The sequence below is a fragment of the Pan troglodytes genome, chromosome 12 (genome assembly GCF_028858775.2).
Source record: "Pan troglodytes isolate AG18354 chromosome 12, NHGRI_mPanTro3-v2.0_pri, whole genome shotgun sequence".
In the NCBI taxonomy this organism is placed as follows: domain Eukaryota; kingdom Metazoa; phylum Chordata; class Mammalia; order Primates; family Hominidae; genus Pan; species Pan troglodytes.
The window spans coordinates 100,768,127-100,790,339 of NC_072410.2; positions in this window are offsets into that span (position 1 = coordinate 100,768,127).

A 22,213-nucleotide genomic window follows, 5' to 3' on the forward strand; every position below is an offset into this window, starting at 1 on the left:
CCAACACCTCTCAAATTTTCATTGTGTCCCTTTTTAGAAATTTAAAGTGTTTTATTTTTAAATTTTTTTGGTATATGATAAAAACATTTAACATGAGACCTACTCTAAAAATTTTTTTAAGTGCACAATATTGTATTGTTAACTATAGACATAGTTATAAAGCAGATGTTTAGTACTTATTCATCTAGCATAACTAAAACTTTATACTCATTGAACAACCTCTCTCTGCTTCCCCAACCCCAGCTCCTGGCAACCACTATTGTATTCTCTACGTAGGTCTAAGAGTTTAAGTATTATAGATACATCCTAAAAGTGGAATTTTGCACTATATGTTCTTCTGTGACTTACTTCATTTATAATGTCCTCTAGATTAATCTGTGTTGTCACAAATTACAGGGTTTCCTTCTTTTGAAGGCTGAATAATATTAATATTCCACTGTATTAGCTTCATGGACTGGAATACCTTACAGCCCAACCATCTGGGCACAGAAGGCTTGGGACAAAGCTAGTTTGGTGGGCTAGATGCTAGGGCAGCCACCAGAATGAGACCCAGTTGAGGGAGAGGAAGCTGGGTGATCCCCACAGCTGTTTGCTGGGCCAAAACACCAGGCTGTGGGTGCCATGTCAGCTGCACACCCACAGCAAACACACTGCGTGAGGAAATCCACTGTCCTTGACCTCCTATATCAACAGACCACCTACAGGTGTACTCTAAAACCTGTTCTGACTTTGCCAAGCATGCTGCAGGTCCTCTGATGACCTAATTTTTGATTAGGGCTACCCCTAAACAACAGAAGAGCACAGCCCACCAGAACTCCCCTTGGGGCTACAGAAGTGCAGACACTGTGCCAGCGATTGGAGGGGACTCCCCAAAGACCCAGAATGGACCTGGCGAGGGGGTCATTATCTACCCCTCATCTCATCCACCACAGGGCACTGCTGCTAATGTGATGAAATACAACTGCCCTGTGACAGTTAGACCCTATTTGCTGACCATTACTCTCAAACATCGTCTACTGGATCTTAGCCTGAATTACAAGACCAAAAAAATTATTCTGGTATATATCACTTGTGAAAAACCCAATCCAAGTATCTAGCCACAGATAAAGATCCCAAACAAAGCTTATTTGTTTTGGGGTGATTTCAAAGGGCCGAAGCTTTGTTTGGGATCTTTATCTGTGGCTAGATTCTTGGATTGGGTTTTTCACAAGTGATATATACCGGAATAATATGTTTGGTCTTATAATTCAGGCTAAGATCCAGTAGATATAAATGATCTAAGTGCCCCATGTAGAAGGCATAAAGTGGCAAGCTGAATGAAAGACAAGACCCAGTTGTCTGCTGTTCTGAAGAGACCCATCTCACATGTAGTCACCCATCTTACACTCACCAGTTCAGAGTGAAGGGATGGAGAAAGATCTATCATTCAAATGGGAAAAAAAATACCAAGGGTTGCTATTCGTATATCACATAAAACAGACTTTAAGCCAACAACAGTAAAAAAGGAAAAAGAAGGGCATTGCATAATGATAAAAGTTCCCATTCAATAAGAAGATTTAACTATACTAAATACATACATACCCAGCGCTGGAGCACCCAGATTCATAAAACGAATTCTTCTTTACCTACAAAAAGACTTCGACAGCTGCACAAAAATAGTAGGAAGTTTTAGCACCTGACAGACTGCATTAGAAAGATCATCAAGGCAGAAACCTAACAAGTTCTAGATTTGAACTTAACTCTTGACCAGTTAGACCTAATAGACATCTAAGTATATTCCACTCCCAAAACAGAATATACACTCGTCTTCTCCTCTCACAGAACATACTCTGTGATTGACCATGCTCAGTCATAAAGCAACTCTCAATAAATTTTAAAAAAATCAAAACCTTACAAAGCACACTCTCAAGCCATAGTTAATAAAAATAAAAAAAAATACCAAGACGATGTCTCAAAACCACACAATGACAAAGAAACTAAACAACTTGCTCCTGAATGACTTTGGGCAAATAATGAAATTAAGACAGAAATCTAAAAATTATTTGGAATTAATGAAAACAGTGATACAACATACCAGAATCTTTGAGATACAGCTAACATAGTGTTAAGAGGAATATTTATAGTGCTAAATGCCTTTATGAAGAAGTTAGAAAGATCTCAAGTTAGGAATCTAGCATCACACCTAGAGCAACTAGAAAAATAAAACAGGAGAAAACCAACACCATAGCTAACAGAAGAAAAGAAATAACCAAAATCAGAAAAGAAGAAACTGAGTTCCAAAAATCTATGCAAAACATCAACAAAACTGCAGTTATTTGAAAGAATAAACAAGATTGATAGACCACTAGCCAGTTTAAAAAGGGAAAGTAAAAGAGAAGGACCAAATAAGCACAAGCAGATATGACAAAGATGATGTTATAACTCATCCTTCAGAAATACAAAAGATCCTTGGGCACTATTATGAATACCTCTATGCATACAGATTAGATAATCTAGAGAAAATGAATACATTCCTGGAAACACACAAACTTCCAAAATTAAACCAGGAAGAAACTGAAAGTTTGAACAGAACAATAATGGGTTCTGAATTTACATCAGTAATAAAAAATTACCAACCAAAAAAAGCCCTGGACCAGATGTAGTCTCAGCCTAATTGTACCAGACGTGTAAAGAAGAACTGGTATCAATTCTACTGAAACTATCCCAGCAACTTCAGGAGGTCTTCTCCGTAACTAATTCTATGAATCCAGCATTATCTTAATACCAAAATCTGACAGAGACACAACAAAAAAAGAAACTTCAGCCAATATCCCTGAAGAACATTGACACAATAATCTTCAACAAAATACTAGCAAGCCGAATCCAGTAGCACATCAAAAAGTTTATTTGCTAAAATCAAGTAGGCTTTATTCCTGAGATACAAGGTTGGTTCAACATATGCAAATCAATTAATGTGACTCACCACATTAACAGAATTAAAAGATTCAAAATCATATGATCATCTCAATAGATGTATAAAAAACCTTTGATAAAATCCAACATCCCTTCATGATAAAAACCCTCAACAGACTAGGCATCATAGAAACATACCTGAAAATAACAAGAGCTATCTATGTCAAACCCACAGTCAACGTCATACTAAATGGATAAAAGCTAGAAACATTCACCTTGAGAACTGGAACAAGACAAGGATTCCCACTTGCACCACTCCTGTTCAACATGGCCAGTCCTGGAAGTCATAGCCAAAGCAATCAGTCAAGCGAAAGAAATAAAAGTCGTTCACATAGGGAAAGAAGGGGTCAAACTATATTTGCCGATGATATTTTATACCTAGAAAATCCTAAAGACTGCCAAATGCTCTTGGGATGAATAAACTAGTAAAAATTCTGGATATAAAATCAATGTACAAAAATCAGTAGCATTTCTACAAACTAATAGCATTCAAGTTGAGAGCCAAATCAAAAATACAATCCCATTTATAATGATCATAAAAAGAATAAAATAGGAATAAATCCAACCAAGGAGGTGAAAGATCTCTACAAAGAGAACAACAAGACACTGCTGATACAAATCGAAAATGACACAAATAAAAGGAAAATTATTCCATGCTCTTGGATTGGAAGAATCAATGTAATTAAAATGGTTATACTGCTTAAAGCAATTTACAGATTCAGTGCTATTCATATCAAACTACCAATATCATTTTTTACAGAATTAGAAAAATCTATTCTCAAATTCATATGGAAAAAAAAAGGATCCCAAATAGCCCAAGAAATTCTAAGCAAAAAGAACAAAGCCGAAGGCATCACATTGCCCAACTTCAAACTATAGTACAAGGTTACAGTAAACAAAACAGCGTGGAACTGGTACGTAAATAGATACACGGACCAATGGAACAGAATAGAGAGTCCAGAAATAAACTAGCGCACCTACAACCAGGTGATCTTCAACAAAGTCTACAAAAATAAGCAATGGAGAAAAGACTACCTATTTAATAAATGATTCTGGGATAACTGACTAGCCATATGCCGAAGAATAAAACTGGATCCCTACCTGTCACCATATACAAAAATTAAGATGAATTAAAGACTTAAATGTAAGACCTTACACTATAAAAATCCTAGAAGAAAACCTAGGAAATACCCTTCTTAATATCAGCCTCAGTAAAGAATTTATGGCTGTTATCAAAAGCAATTGTAACAGAAACTAAAATAGACAAGTGACACCTCATTAAAGAGCTTCAGCACAGCAAGGTAAACTATGAAGGGAGTAATTAGACAACCTAAAGAATGCGAGAAAGTATTCAGAAATTAGACATCCAACAAAGGTCTAATATCCAGAATCTTTAAGTAGCTTAAACACATAAACAAGCAAAAAATAACAGTATTAAAAAGTGGGCAAAGGACATGAACAGATATTTGTCAAAAGAATGCATACAAGCAGCCAACAAATATATGAAAAAAATGCTCATCCCCACTAATCATCAGAGAAATATAAATCAAAACCACAATGAGACGCCATCTCACATCAGTCAGAATGGCTATTGCTAAAAAGCCAAAAAATAACAGATGTTGGTGAGGCTGGAGAGAAAAGGAAACACTTACACGTTGTTTTCTGGAATGTAAATTAGTCCAACCACTGCACAGAGGAGCTTGAAAATTTCTCAAAGAATTTAACTACCATTTGAGTCAGCAATCTCATTACTGGGTATATACCCACAGAAAAATAAATTTTTCTATCAAAAAGACACATGCACCTATATGTTCATTGCAGCACTGTTCACAATAGTAAAGACTTAAAATCTACCCATGTGCCCAAAACAGTGGCCTGGGTAAAGAAATATGATTTATATACACCATGGAATACTGTGCAGCTGTAAAAAATGAAATCATGTGCAGCATCATGGATGCAGCTGGAGGCTGTTATCCTAAGTGAACTAATGCAAAAATAGAAAACCAAATACTGCATATTTTCACTTAAAAGTAGAAGTCAAACACTGGGTACACAGGAACATAAAGATGGAGACAGTGGACATTAGGGACTACTAGATGGGTGAGAGATGGAGTGGGGCAAGGGCTGAAAAACTGCCTATTGGGTACTATGCTCACTACCTGGGTACCAGATTTATTCATACTTCAAACCACAGCATCACACAGTATACCTTTGTAATAAACCTGGACATGCACCCTCTGATTCTAAAACAAAAGTTATAAAAAAATTCCACTGTATGTATATATCACCATTTCTTTAATCATTCATCTGTTGATGGACACTTAGGTTATTTCCATATCTTGGCTATTTTAAATTTGTATATACCTCTTCAGGATCCTGATTACAAATTTTTGGACATATGCCCAGATATGGGATTGCCAGATTATATGGTTATAGTGGTACAAATATGTATATGGCTCACTTTCTTCCATTTCATAGGTTTCTTTTTTATTCTGTTGATTTTTTCCTCTGATGTGGGGAAACTTTATAATTAGATACAGTCCCTCTTGTCTACTGTTGCATGTGCTTTTGGTGTCATACTCAAAAACTTATTGCCACAATCAATATCAATAAGATTTTCCTAAAGTTTTCTTCCAGAAGCTTTACAGTTTTCAATCTTATGCTTAAGTGTTTAATCTATTTGTAGTTGAGTTCTGTGTATGGTGTAAACTAGAGTTTCATTTTCATTTCTCTTGCTTGTGGGTTCCAGTATTTCCAACACTATCTGTTGAAGAGACTATCCTTTTCCCATTGTGTATTCCTGGCACCCTTGTCAAGATCAGTTGACCATATGAGTGTGGATTTATTTCTGGATTTCCTATTGTTTCATTGGTTTATATATCTGTCTTTATGTTGGTGCCATACTGTTTTAATTACTGTAGCTTTGTAATGTTCTTTGAAATCAGGCAATGTGATGTCTCCAGCTTTGTTCTTCTTTCTCAGGATAATGTTGGCTCTAAACCTTTGTGGTTCCACATAAAACTAGAGGCTGCTTTTTCTATTTCTGTAAAAACTGTAATTGGGGTTTCAATGGGGATAACAGTAAATGTGTAAATCGCTTTAGGTAGTATGAACATTTTTCCAATATTAAAGCTTCCTTCTCATTAGCACGGGGTATTTTACATTTATTATTGCCTCTTTCAACTTTTTCATCAATATTATTTTGTAGTTTTCAGTGTACAAGCCTTTCAGTTCCTGGTAAAATTTATTCCTAAGTATTATGTTATTAACCTTATTACAAATGTGACTATTTTCTTATTTTCCTTTTTGGATAATTCATTATTAGGGTATAGGGATGCAACATACTTTTGTTTGTTGATTTTGCTTCCTGTAACTTTATTGAATTCATTTGTTAGTTCTAACAGGACTTTTGTTTGGTTTTTGTGTGCAGTCTTTATAGTTTATAATATATAGGATCATCTCATGTGCAAACAGATTATTTTACTTCTTTCTTTCCCATTTGGATTCTTGCCTAATTTCTCTGGCTATGACTTCCAGTACAGTTGGTCTTTGGTAGCAGTGGAGGTTTGGTTCCAGGACCATTTACAGATACCAAAATATGAGGATGCCTGAGTCCTTTATGTAAAATGCTGTAGTATTTGCATATAACCCATGCACATCCTCCTGCATATTTTAAATCATAGCTAGATTACTTATAATACCTAATACAATCTAAATGGACATAATGTAAATATTATGTAAATAGTTGTCATTCTGTATTTTCTAATTGTATTACTGTTTGTTTTTGTGTTGTTATCTTCATTTTTTAATAAATATTTTAAATCCATGATTGAATGTGTGGACGCAGCACTCATAGATGTAGAGGGTTGACTGTATTATATTGAATAGAAACAGAGAGTGAGCATGCTTTCTTTAACACCAATTTTAGGGAAAAACATATCAGTTTTTCACTGTTGAATATGATGTTATCTGCGTGCTTATCACTTTGTTTATTCTTATTAGAAAAAGGTGTCAAATTTCATCACATGCTTTTTCTGCATCTGTTGAGATGATCACGTAATTGTATCCTTCATTCTGTTAATGTGGTATATCACATTTATTGATATGCACATGGCGAACCATCCTGGCATCCTAGATATAAATCCTACTTGACCATGGGGAATAATCCTTTAGGTGTGCTGTTGAATTTGGTTTGCCAGAATTTTGTTGAAAGATTTTATGTCTATGTTCTTCATAGATATTGGCCTATAATTTTATTTTCTTTGTCTGACTTTGGTATCAAGATAAGGTTGACCTCATAAAATGAGTTTGGAAGTTTTACTTCCTTTTAATTTTTTAGAATAAGTTAAGAAGGATTGGCATTAATTCTTTTAATGTTTAATAGAATTCACTCGTGGCCTTTTCTTTGTTGAGAGTTTTTGATTATTCTGTTTTTGCTCATTATGAGTCTTTTCACATATTCTATCTCTTTATGATTCAGTATTGGTGGACTATATGTTTGTAGAATTTTATCCATTTCAGCTAGGTTATCTAATTTGTTAGTACATAATTGTTCATTGTAGTATCTTATGATCTTTTATTATATCAGTGGCATCAGTTATAATAGCTCCTCTTTCATTTCTGACTTTATTTATTTGAGTATCTTCCTTTTTTCCCTTAGTTATTCTAGCTAAGAATTTGTCAATTTTGTTTATCTTTAAAAAAAAAAAAAAGAAAAAAAGTTGGTTTCTTTTGTTTTCCCAGTCTGTATTTCATTTATTTCTACTCCAATCTTCATTATTTTCTTTCCTTGGCTAACGTTGGCCTTTGTTCTTTTTCTAGCTCCTTATAGTGTAGTTAAGTTGTTTATTTGAGATGTTTCTTCTTTTTCAGTGTAGGTATGTAAGGCTACAGGCTTTCCTTTTAGTACTGCTTTTACTATATTCCATAAGTTTTGGTATGCAGTGTTTTAATTTTCATTTTATCACAATACTTTATGATTGCCCTTTTGATTTCTTCTTCTGTGACCCATTGATTGTTTACAAGTGCAATTTATTTCTACATATTAGTGATTTTTTTCAATTTTACTTCTATTATTGATGTTAATTTTATTCCATTGTGGTCTGGAAAGTTACCTGGTGTAATTTTTATCTTCTTAAATGTGTTAATATTTGTTTTGTTGTCTAACATTTCAATCTTGGAGAATGTTCTATATTTGCTGGAGAAAAATGTGCATTTTGCCACTAGTAGATGGAACATTCCATATATGTTTGTCAGGTGGTCCATTTGGTTTATATTATCCTAGTTTGATGTTGGATATTTCATCCATTGTTGAAAGTAGGGTATTAAAGTTTTACTGCTATTACTGTATTCTTTTATGTTTCTCTCTTCAATTATATTAATATTTGCTTTATATATTTATGTTCTCTAATGTTGGATGCCTATATATTTATAATTTTTATATCTTTCTAGTGAATTGATCTTTTTATTATTACATAGTATTCTCCTTTGTCCATTGTGACAGGTGTTGACATAAAGTGTATTTTATCTAATGTAAGTGTTGCCATCCCTGCTATCTTTTGTTTACCGTTTGTATAGACTTTTTCCATTGCTTTACTTTCTATGTGTGTCCATAAAGTGAATCTTTTATATAGAGCATATAATTGGTCCTTGTTTTATTATTCATTAAGCTATTTTATCTCTTTTGATTGGAAGGATTAATTCATTTATAACTAATGTCATTGTTAATAGGTAATGATTTAATATTTCCTTTTTTAATTGTTTTGTCTGTTTTGTAGTTTTGTTCCTCTTTTTCTCTATTTCTTTCTTCTTTTTGTTAATTTCTTTGTAGTACATTTTAAAAATTTGTTTCTTTTTTTCTTTTATGACTCTTTTTTTTGTGCTTACCATCAGGCTTACATAAAATATTACAGAGTTATAGCAGTCTATTTTAACCTAGTATCAAGATAACTTTAATCACATATTAAAAACTCTGTAATTTTAATTCCCTTTCACACTCTATATTGGTGATGTTAATTTTAATCTTTTTATCTTATGACTCTAGTAACACATTTGTATAGTTGTATTGTTAATTTTTTTGTCTTTTTATTTTTACATTAAAATTTAAAGTGATTTTTACACCACAATCACAGAATTACAGTATTTTGTGTTTGTTTATATATTTACCTTTACTGGTGTATTTTATTGTTTCATATGTTTTTATGTTGCTATTGAATATCCTTTTATTTCAACATGAAGTATTGCTTTTAGCATTTGTTGTAAAGCAAGTCTCCTGGTGATATTGTTCCTCAATTTGTGTTTGGGAAATCTTTATTTCCTCATTGTTTTTGAAGTTCAGGTTTGCCAACTTTAGCATTTTTGTTTGGCAGGTTTTTTTGTCTTTTCTTATTTTGGTAATTTGTATTTATCAGCTCACTCCCTTCAAGCCTGCAAGATTCCTACTGAGAAAGTCAACAAAGGTCTTAGAGGGGCTCCATTGTACATGCAAAATTGTTTTACTTTGCTGCTTCAGAAATGATCTCTTTCTCTTTTACTTTTTACAATTGGATTATAATGTATGTCTGTAGATATCATTGACTTCATTCTATTTGGAATTTTTTGAGCTTCATGAATGTATTAGTCAGGGTTCTCTAGAGGAACAGAACTAATAGGATATATGGATATATGAAAAGGAGTTTATTAAGGAGAATTGACTCATGCAATCACAAGGAAAGGTCCCACGATAGGCCGTCTGCAAGTTGAGGAGCGAGGAAGCCAGAGGTGGATCAGTAGGAATCCCAAAACCTCAAAAGTAGGGAAGCCGAGAGTGCAGCCTTCAATCTGTGGCCAGGGTCTGAGATCCCCTGGCAACCACCGGTGTAAGTCCAAGAGTACAAAAGCTGAAGAACTTGGAGTTTGATGTTTGAGGGCAGGAGATATCCAGCACTGGAGAAAGATGAAGGCCAGAAGACTCAGCAAGTCTTCTCTTCCATCTTCTCCTGTGTGCTTTATTCTAGCCGTTCTGGCAACTGATTAGATGGTGCCCACTCAGGAGAAATGGGTCTGCTTCTCCCAGTCCACTGACTCAAATATTAATCTCCTTTGGCAACACCCTCACAGACATACCCAGAAAAAATACTTTGCATCCTTCAATCCAATGAAGATGACACTCAATATTAACCAAAACAGTGAATGTAGAGGTCAATTTCTTTCTCCAGATTTGAGAAGTTTTTTACCATGATTTAAAAAAAATAAGTTTTCTAATTCTTTCTGTCTCTTTTCTCCTTCTGGAATTCCTATCATACATACATGGGTTCACTTGTTTGTGTCCCATAAGTTCCATAGAATTTCTTCACACTATTTTTTTTCTTTTTCTATGATTGGATAATTTTAAATGACCCATCTGCAAGTTTGCTGATTCTTTCTTCTGCTTGATTGAGTCTTTTGAAGTTCTTTTTTGATGTAGTCAGTTTAGTAATTGTGGTATTTGACTAAAAAATTTCTGATTCTTTTATTATTTCTATCTCTTTGTTGATATTTTCATTTTGCTCATGTATCATTTTACTGATTCTATTTATTTGTGAATCTGTTTGCTCTTGTAGCTGAGTTTAAGGTGATTATTTTGAATTCTTCATCAAACAATTATTTCTTTAGGCTCAATTACTTGAGCTGGATTTTGTTCCTTTAGTAGTGAGTTCTTCCCCTGATTCTGTATTTTCTTTGTCTGATCCTGTGTGTATTTTATTTACTGTGTTTCTGTGGTCTTTCTCTGTCCTTTCTTCTGTCTTTCAGTCTCCATCTCTGCCTTTTTCTTTACTTTCATCTTTGCTCGCACTGTTACTTTCACTCTTGCGCTCAATCTCTTTCTTGAGTGGTTGATCTCTTCCTTTTTTGCTCTCTCCCTTAAAAAGAAAAATAAAAAGCAAAAAACTTTTTAATGTTTTGAACTGTGTGTGTGTGTGTGTGTGTGTGCACTGATTTACATATCTATGGTTAATTTTATTTTAAAAATACTGTTCAAAATGCCCTTAGTGCCCCTTTTTTTCTTTTTGTATCTATGTTTTTCCTGTTTAGCTTATCTGATTAATTTTTCTCATTTGGTTTTAATCTGTTTATGCAATAACAACTTATTCTATTTTCTTCTTTCTTGCTCAATTCTCCTCTCATTTGTTTCTACTCATCTTTTATTTATCTTATTTATTTCTACTCATCTCATTTATTTCTCTTCATCTCCTCTCATCTTATTTCTACTATAGTGGAATCTTGTTTCTACTATATAAAATTTTTTTCATTTTTTTACTCTTCTTTCACTCTTATTTTTTTAAATTTTATATTTGCAATTAAACGTATTTGTTTGCTTACTATCACTTAATTTGCCAAAGCTTTTGTGTTATCTCTTGTTGGATAAATTTTATTCTTTAATAGATTTCTCAGAAAAGGCTTATGAGTTCAGGTATCTCGTTGGTTGTACATGTCTATTGTCTTGATATCTTATTAGTAGCTTGGCTAGTTTGAAAATTCTTGCACTTTGTTTTCTATTTTACTCTATTTCTCCTTGCTCATATGCTGCTGTCTAGAAATTTGGTGTTAACTTCATTTTCTTCTTTTTGTAAATGTCTTAGTCTTTTATGCTTGAAGCCTCCAATAACGTTTACTCTTTTATTTTTAGAGTCCAGTTATTTTTCTAGACTATATTTTGGGGTTGAGTGTTCCTTGTTAACTTTTTTTAGTAATAGGTCCATTTATTATGGAGATTCAGGTTTTCTTTTTATTAATGGGTAGTTTTCCTGAAATATAATTTAAAATATTGATTTTCATTGTTTTGTTTTTCTTCTAAAAGAAATTTCATGTTACTTTTCCCTTTTTCCTGTGTCATTTACCATCTGATGCATTTTATCTAGTTTATGATTTTATTTGTGTTTCTTGACTCTTTTCATAATACTTCTCAATGTCCATTAGTAGATTTTTATTTTTATGAAATCTACGCTAACTGGTTTATTTTGTAATTTCTGATTGATTACTGAGTTTATTTTTGCCTTTTCTGTCTCAGTGTACACAATTGTCATTTCATATCTTTTTTCTTATTTCTTCCCTCATTGATTTATTAATTCATTTATTTTAAAAATATCTGCTTCAGAATGCTCTTGTTTTCTGCAGTTGCTTGTTTTAAGTTACTTAGTTTTTCGTAATTACTGTTACAAGTTTTTTCCATTGTTTGTTTTGTTCTGCTTTGTTGTGTCTTGGGGTAATATTTTCTTCAGCTGAAATGTTTTCATTCTCATCTTGTGTTTTTTTTATAGCAGCATAGTAAGAATGCTACTTTCTATTTTTGCTCATTTTAAAATGTCTCGTATTTTCTAGGACTGGCAGTAGAAAATGTCTCTATGCCAACTAGGGTGAGGAACTTCATTGTGTTAGTATGTTTCTCACATAGAAGGTGTTCTTGTCTGTTAGTAAAGTGAAACAGAGTTCATCCACTGGATGGCAACTTTCTTTGTGATGGGAGATGTTGATGTGCCTTATTATTTTTTATCTTTTTATTTTCTTAATTGTCTATTTTCTTTTTTTTTTCTTGCATATCCTGCTTCCAACTGACGCCTTCTGTTAAGTTACCTCACTCTTTCCTGGCAGCAGTAGTTTCCCAAGACTGCCAACTTCTCTTCCTTGGTAGTTAACATTCTGGTCAATGAAGCTCTAGGCATCAGTATTACAATGTTTAGCCAGTTTTCACACACTGTATGCCTCATCTCTGTAAGTATATCTACTGCACATGCTAAAAATAATGTACTTCCTGTTTCATTAGTGAGATTTCAAGATTCGTTTATTTATTCAAGTAATATATGCTGACAATTTACCATACTAATGAGGGATAATAAGTAAACTGAATCCCCAAACTTACATTCTAGAAGATCCAACTAATCACCTAAATAGTTGTAAGTGCCATAATATTTATTTTAGAGGCCACAGCTAAAGTTAGTTGCCTTAGTTCATACACACTTTCTGGAGGAAACAGAAGTATTAATTAAGCAAAGAGATAAGAATAAGGATGCCACAGGCAAGACAAAACAACAATTGGATCTCACACTCAACAAAATTCAGAATGAATGTTTATTTGATGTGTTATTTGTGCTACATTTTATAATTGCACTACAGTATAAATATTTTGAAGAATAAATCATCTTTTGCAAGTTGATATCACAAATCATTTTCAAATGGATTTAGATAATAGTTTGAAGACACTTTTCTCCATCAAATTCAATTAATAAATCAGTTGCTTTAAATGTTGTGTTTGCAAACATTTTAAAATGCTTTTGTTTCTAACATTATTGTCTTTCCTTAATAAATTTGTTATTTTTGACATCTCTCTAAAATTCTCTGAAATACAAGAACACTGGATACATCTAGTTTTGCTTTGGTTGTTTGTTTGTTGTGTTTTGTTTTTACATTGAGTCTCACTTCGTCACCCAGGCTGGAGAGCAGTGGTGCAATCTCAGCTCACTGTAACCTCCACCTCGCAGGTTCAGGCAATCTTCCCACCTCAGCCTCCTGAGTAGTTGGGACTACAGGCATGCACCACCACACCCAGCTAATGTGTGTGTGTGTGTGTGTGTGTGTACGTATGTATGTGTGTGTGTGTGTATATATATTTTTTTCTTTTATTTTTTAATTTTTTTAGTGGAGATGGGGTTTTGCCATGTTGTCCAGGCTGGTCTCGAACTCCTGACCTCAGGTGATCCACCTGCCTCGGCCTCCCAGAGTGCTGGGATTACAGGCGTGAGCCACCGCACCCAGGCTCATCTAATTTTTTTTCTTTCTGTTTTTGTAAGAAATATGTCAATTTGGCTCTGTCTTCGCCTTAGAGACTTAGTTCAAATCTGAGATAAGCAGTGGAATCAGAAAAGCATGACATCAATTATTAAATTAATATCCACAGTCTAATATAGTACAGTGAATCCAGAAATATAATTTAACATTCTGAACTTGGAAGAGTTATTTACTATATGTTAAAATATTTTAAAAATGTATTCAGGATGATGGTGAACCAAGCATGGATTCTGAGGACTCTCCATTTGAAGCCATCTGCAAATTTGTCACAGCTCTTGGAACAAATTTTAGTATAACATTACTTTTTGTCTATAGTAAGCTAACATTCATCCTATAGTACCTCCACAATTATGTACATGCTCATACTTTTTTCATTCTTAGTAATGATGTTTCGGTTCTCATTACCTTAGTTTTTAAATGATACATTCTCATTCAAATCTAGTTCAAATTTCTTCTCTATGCAAAGTGATGGTGCCACCTTCCATGATTCAGCATTTAATACATTGCTTGGCAAATAATCATTTCATAAATATCGAACTAAAACTTTAACATTTTATTTCCTTTCAAAATATAAGCAAAAAAGTTATAAAATGTTGCAACCTACATGTAACCTGATTTAGATTAAACAGATATTAATACTGTGATAATTTGCTTCAGAATTTTTTTCTTCTTAGGAAAGAGACAGAGAAAAATCAAAATTGGAACTAAATCTTGTATGCTCCCATCCACAGGTATAACTCCTCATTTTTCTCAGATGAAACCATTATGAATTTGATGAATATTCTTCATTCTGTATTATGTTCTACTACATATGTGTGTTTTATATAGTATTGTTTAGTATTTTAGCTTATGAAATACTAAATAAGACATATAGAATGATAAATGAATTATTTTTAATTTATTTTAAGACTTTTATACTATTATAAGGTTAATAGTATCTATGTAAAATTTATTAATTTTATTTCTATAATGTATAACATATAAATATACATTTTTATGCATTCCCTTGTTGATCAAATTTTGTTACAGGCATGGTAGCTTATGCTTGTAGTCCTAGCTACGCGGGAGTTGGAGGCAAGAATATTGCTTGAGCACAGGAGTTTGAGGCTGTGGTGAGCCACGATTGGGCCATTGCACTCCAGCCTGGGCAACAGATTAAGACCCTGTTAAAAAAAATAAATTGTTAGATTTTCCTATTTTTTTATTACTAAATATTAAGCAATACTACTCATTAAGTACATCTCTATGTGCAAAGGTACAAGATTTTCTCTAAAAAAATGTACAGATTAAATTAGTTAAATATTGGTTAAATTGTTAAGTCATAGATTATTTGCATTTTCAATAATAGATTTCCATCATTACCTTTCAAATGTATTTATAACGTAGAACACCCCTAAGCTGCATATGGGGAGGAGCTTTTCTTTAAACTCATTCTTGCCCATACAAGTTATTTTGAATTTTTTCGCTAAGCTTATTTCATATGACACCTGTTTCTTTAAAAATATATTATCGGCCGGGCGCGGTGGCTCACGCCTGTAATCTCAGCACTTTGGGAGGCCAAGGCGGGCGGATCACGAGGTCAGGAAATCGAGACCATCCTGGCTAACACGGTGAAACCCCATCTCTACTAAAAATACAAAAAAATTAGCCGGGCGTGGTGGCGGGTGCCTGTAGTCCCAGCTACTGGGGAGGCTGAAACAGGAGAATGGCGTGAACCCGGGAGGCGGAGCTTGCAGTGATCTGAGATTGCGCCAATGCACTCCAGCCTGGGGAACGGAGCCAGAACCCTTCTCCAAAAAAAAAAAAAAAAAAAAAGGTTATTTTAATGTTAAAACTTGTTCATGTTTATTGTACATATTACTTGTCCTTTTTAAAAATACACGTTTTTAATTTGTAGGAATATATTTATTCTTTTAAAAATGTATTCATTGAATGCATCCCATGTGGAAAGCAAATCACTGTTACAGATTATAATCTCACAGCCACTAACAAGATGGAGTCCCTGTACTTATAAGTCAGTACTCTGCTGAGAGAAAATAATACTGTGAAGAGCTGAGATTTAAAGTGAAAGTACAAAATCTTAGTAATTTCTTAAGAAAGAACATTCCAGAAAAAAAAAAAAAAAAAAAAAACGTGAAGTATAAAGATTTCAAGTGGGGATGTGGTGGCCTTTCCCAGGAAGAGCAAAGACTATGACAGGTGACAAACAGTGATTATGGAGAAGTGTTAGGATTATGATGGATATGGTGACCACATTGGATTTTAAGTGTGTTGAGAAATCTTTGGTAAATTTTGATGAGTGAACTTTTACCTGTTTGCATGTTAAATAAATGGTCCAGATAAGTAGCTTTCAACAGGGAGTGATTATTCCCCCCAGGAAATATTTGGGAATGTTGGAATATATATATATATATATACACACACACACACGTGTATATATATATATATGTACTTACATATATATACACACGTGTGTGTGTATAAATATGTATTTTATATATATATGTGTGTGTGTGTATATATATAATTTCAAACAGGCGGTTCCCGTGTTGTCTAGTTAGCAGCGGTGAGTTACAGCTAAATATCTTACAATGCTCAGGGCAGACTCTCCCCAACAGTTATCTAGCCCAAAATGTTACTAATGCTGAAGTTGAGAAGTCTGTCCTACTCCTATATCAATCTAAAAGCAGTATATTGATTGTGAATTTTCTCTATTAGGGTGAGGAAATTACTAATTTGCTGATTTTTTTTTTCTTTTTAGTTTGCCTTTGTTGATCTCTAGATTTATTTTTCTATATGAAGTTAAAATTCAACCTATTTAGGAAATTATTTCATGGTAATTTTTGAGCAACTTAACAGTTTTATGACATGGCAGCTTTCTTCCTATCCAAAATATTGGGTGTTTTTTATTTTCTCCTAAAAATTATTTTGTCTTTTATTTCAGTTGTTTTGTAGTGTGTCTTCTTTAACTTTGGTCTTTTCTTCACTTATTCTTATATATATGTGTGTTTATATGCATATACGTATGCATATATAGATATGTGTATACAAATATGTATATCTGTATATATACAATCTCTACAATTGACCTCCTGAATAAGTGGTATTTGGAGTAGGTAGTGACACAGCTGCTTTTAACTACTGTATTAATGATTTCTGACCTTCCTTGTCACATTCTCTTTGGGCATGTATGTGGAAAACAATATGTGGTCTTCTTAATCATTCCATGGTGCATTTTTCAAATCCTCCATCTCCCTACCACCTCTCTAGTTTCTGAGTACTAATTCTGTTTGGTTTATAATCACTACTGTTGTGAGAAATACTGTTGACAAAGCATGCATAAGCTAATGAAGTGATGATAAAGTCATTGTGGCACAGAAGGCCAAACAAAATTGACATAGCTTATTGGTGACTTAATTGTGACTTGCTTTTTAATATCTTAGTTCTAATTTTATAAAGCTAAGTCTAAAAAGTTTGAAAATTAGACTTGTGAAAAATTCACTCCGTTTTCATATCTGTCTCTCTGTCTATCCAACTATATTTCACTGACTTTTTTTTTTTTTATTTAGACAGAGTCTAGCTCTGTCACCCAGGCTGGAGTGCAGTGGCACTATCTTGGCTCCTGCAGCCTCCATCTCCTGGATTCAAGCAATTCTCCTACTTTATCATCGCTAGTAGCTGGGATTGCAGGTGTACACCACCACATCCAGCTAATTTTTATATTTTTCATAGAGATGGGTTTTCGCCATGTTGGCCAGGCTGGTCTCGAATTCCAGACCTCAAGTGATCTGCTGGCCTCAGCCTCCCAAAGTGCTGGGATTACAGGCATGAGCCACTGCGCCCAGCCAATAGCTCACTGACTTCTATGGTAGGAGCTTGGAAGTTATGGCATTCAGTATCTAATTAAACATTTGTTGCTGTATTTCAGTGGGTAAATTTAGGCTATGCAAAGAAAATCAAATGGATATTTTCTTGTAATATAAAAATTCAAATAAGTACAAGCCATCACTGGTCTGGAAGATGTTTCCTAGTTTATGAGGTAATAAAAAGAGTGCTTTATCATTCCTTGTGAAATTTTTCCTGCGTCTATTGTCTTATATATCTATGTTTCTAAAACATATGGTATTGAAAGATTTGAGTTCTGATGTCAAATCTGACTCTTAGTCACCTGATGTTGATCAAATTATGTTCTAGTTTCAGTCGGTTTGCTTATTTGTAAAGTCTTCATGCTGCAGTTTGAGTGTTATTGTAGTGGAGGGTATTTACAGGTCAAAATACTTCTTCCTAACTCATTGCTTTACATATTGGTCACATCTTTTTAAAACTAGTCTAAATAATATAGTGGTTATACTACAAAATGGTAAGTGAATATTTAAAAATGTGTAATAAACACTCATATTCTCCAAATGTACAGAAATTGTAATAAGATCAAAGCAAGTTAGAGCCACATTCCTATGAATTTAGCAAGAACAAATTGTATATTTGCATTTGAAGGTGAAAACTAATGATGTAAGTGTTATGCATTCCTATAATGACAGCATCTAAAACCTAATAATACAAAGATATTGTCTATAAGAAATTTACCTACTGATATTGGAAAAGGTGACTACTAAAACCAACCCAAAAGGAATTATAAGAAGAGAGAAGATACAAAAGTAGTGATAATACTAAGATCTTTTAGAATTTTCCAACTTTGCCACAGATGATTACTTAGTTCAGAGAGGCCAAGGATACATTCATGACCATGAGAGTTGTCTGGAGATGAAGGACCATTTGTTGACCAACTGTGCAAATTCATTCATGAAAGTGACAGCACTCTTTTTTCTCCCTAAGTCTTTGAATACCCTTTTATCTTAAAAAAGATGTCTAGAAATCCATAGACTATAAAGAAAAGTATATTTTGGCAACACGAATACAGCCTACAGTGATGAAACATGGAGAAGATAGCCTCTATAAACATTCCTGTTACAAAAAGGAATAATGGGAGGCTTACAGCGGACAGTAATCTCTAGAAATTCTGAAATCTCACTGGGCAAATGTATTAGGTTCATTACCTTGAGGGTAGAAAAGCCTATTTGGTTAGGCCCCATTTCTGTTTTCTTGGAAGGGATTTGCCAGTTTACTTTTTATTTTTTTATGACTCCTGATTCTGCTGCTCAGGAACATTCTTTCTTTGTCCTCATTCTACTGGACCACTGCTGAAGAGGCAAAGAAGAAGATTCCATTCTTGGTAGCTGAGTAGATTTCTCAGCCTGCTTCCTGTCTGTTGAAAGTTGAGGGACCAGAGATATTTTCATGATTGGAATGGTCATGGACTCTTAGGATCAAGTTGGTGGTGCATTTGAAAATACACCATTTTCAAAAACTTTTAAAGTTTTCTGTGCATTTGATACTAACCAAGTGCATTTATTAAAGCTGTACTTAGAATTTTTTGAGGTTTGTTTCTCTCAAATATATAACCATAACCTATTTCAGTTCATTAAATGTTCTACTCATGCCATGTTTTTGTCATGGCAATAGCTGAAGCCCAAAAAAAGAAGCACATTTGTAGAAACCTATCTCAAGACTCTGGTTTACATCATATCCAGTAACATTACATTGGGTAAAAGTAGTTACATGTCCATGAGCAATATCAGGGGAGCAGAAAAATATATTTTCCACATGTAGGTCAAAAGGGATATAGTGAATATTTGCAAAATGTTAATTCAAAATACCAAACTCACCATAAGAGTGATAAGCAGGATATCATGGGAGTTCCAGAGCTGACAGAAAAAGCAAATATATTGAGTTACCATTGAAATTCATTGAATTAAAGAGTTAAAAAAAAAAAAGAAAACACACACATTCAGTGATGTCACACTCACATCAGTCACAGTGATAAATTACACTCTGAAGACCAGAAATTAGTCATTTCTTATTGGCATTGGTGTAGGCATAGTGGAAAGAATAGAGTAAGACCAAATTTGAGTCAAATGGGGTGTGTAACCTCGCACAAATTATGAACCAATTTGTACCTAGTTCCTCTTTAGCTAAATAGGAGTAAATATTGCTTGGTTTACATAATAGATAAAGGTTTTATCTAGCTCTTTACCTAAAGAGAAAACCTACATTTTTATCATTATTTAAATGTTATATCCCTCTGATTCCTACTGTCAGCACACACATGTATCTGTATTTGTTTTTCTCTTCATTGAAACTAACAAAAAGGATCAGATTTCAAAGAGAATTTTTGTTAACCCCAATAGATATAGTAATATGTACAGTTCTGATGATTAAAAAAAGAAAATATTTTTATAAAGTCTTCTATAATCAGGAATAATTATTTCATGTAATGGTATATAAAATTGAGTACATTTTGGATTGTGATTTGGTAAATACCTCAAACACCACTAAGCCTATTCAGACTATATCTACAGTGAATATTTATATCAACTTTAATTGTCACACTGAAGATTGATTAAATAGGTTTTGGTTTATGTCCTTTCTCTAAGTGGAAAAAAGATCATTTCTATTAAACTGTGATTAAAAACAAAACTATGCACCCATTTTCATACAAAAGTCACAAAATCCTAGTGTATCAATCTGCATAATGCATTTTAGATACAATCCACTAGACAGCTGTATTAAAAGGGCAATTTGAGCACAGACCTAAATCATCCCTTCTTCTCTAAATGCTTAGTAATGCTATACAAAATGTACAAACACACATTAAAGTACATATTTGCATTTAATAAGAGAAAAGACAAAATGGAAAGGAAGCACCCTGTGGTGAGTAGGAGATGAGGCTTCTTTGTCCCAGGGATTCTGAGATCAACATTGAGGGCTGGAGATTAAATGCCAAAGAACTGTCTGCAACAGATCTAGGTTTAGTATAGTATGAAGATGAAACTCTGGGTCCATTTACATGTCTTTTAGGGAAGCTGGAGGTGAGGCTTAGACTTAGTAATTCTTAGGAAATCATTGCTTGGTTCTGGGATTGGAAATATTTTTTCTGAGACATGGCAGGATCGTTATTCACTAAAAATTTTACAGCCTGTTTTCCTTGGAGAGCCCTCACAGCAGCAGTCAGAAAACCACTGATAGGGTAGTCTCACTACCCTCAGAAACCAGTCTTTTCATAACAAGAGATACTTGCAACAAATTCCAATGTCTAAAGATCTTACACACTATATCTCAGACCAGAATGAAATAAAAATCAATGATGAACAACAAAGTAAAAGCAAAATAATCAGTCAACCAAATAAGTAAATTTTTTTGTTTGTTTGAGACAGAGTCTCTATCGCCAGGCTGGAGTGCAGTGGCTCAATCTCAGCTCACTGCAACCTCTGACTCCCTGGTTCAAGCAATTCTTCTGCCATCAGCCTCCCAAGTAGCTGGGATTACAGGCACACACCACAATGCCCAGCTAATTTTTATATTTTTAGTAGAGACGGGATTTCACCATATTGGCCAGGATGGTCTCAATCTTCTGACCTCGTGATCTGCCCACCTCAGCCTTCAAAAGTGCTGGGATTACAGGCGTGAGCCACCACGCCCAGCCAAGTAAAATTTTTAAATGTGTAAATACAACAGAAGAAGCTTCTAAACAATCCGTGGTTTAAAACAAAAACAAAATTGTAAAATGTTTGCTTTATTTTCATTTTTTAAATGTTTATTCAGATTCAGCATGAGTGGTATTTAGAAGTAAACTCACGGCCTTAATTCCATTTTTAACACATTTTAACACTGTATGAATATTTATAAATGAATTAGCTGACATTGTACTCACAAACCTAGAAAAAAAAGTCAGCAGAGTAAATTTTAAGAAAGAAAAGAAAATAAATTTAAAGTACTGAAATAGAATAGGGATAGACATGCAGATCAATTCAATAGAATTGAAGAGTCTAGAAATAAAGCCACACATTTATTATCAATTGATTTTTCAACAAGAGTGCCAAGGCAATTAAATGAGGGAAACAATTATATTTTAAACAAATGGTACTGAGACAACTCTATACCCACACACAAAAATTTGAGTTTGGAATCTATCTTACACCATATACAAAAATTAGCTTATAAAGGATCAAGGAGTTAATGTAAGAGATAAAATAATACAACTGTTTGAAGAACGGAGATGTAATTTTCAAGATCCTGGTTTAGACATTTTTTAAAAATACAACATTAGATGCACACAAGTGTGATAAGGAAAAATAGATAAATTGAACTATATCAAAATGAGAAAATCTTGTGCTTCAAAGACATAATAAAGCAGCTTGGCATAGTGGCTTACACCTGTAATCCAAGAATTTTGGGAGGCTGAGGCAGGTTTTCTTAAGGCCAGGAGATTGAGAACAGCCTGGGAAATATGGTGAGACCCCACCTCTACAAAAATATTTAAAAATTAACCAGTCATAATGACATTTATCTGTAATCCTAGCTACTCAGGAGGCTAAGGTGGGAGGATCGCTTGAGCCTAGGC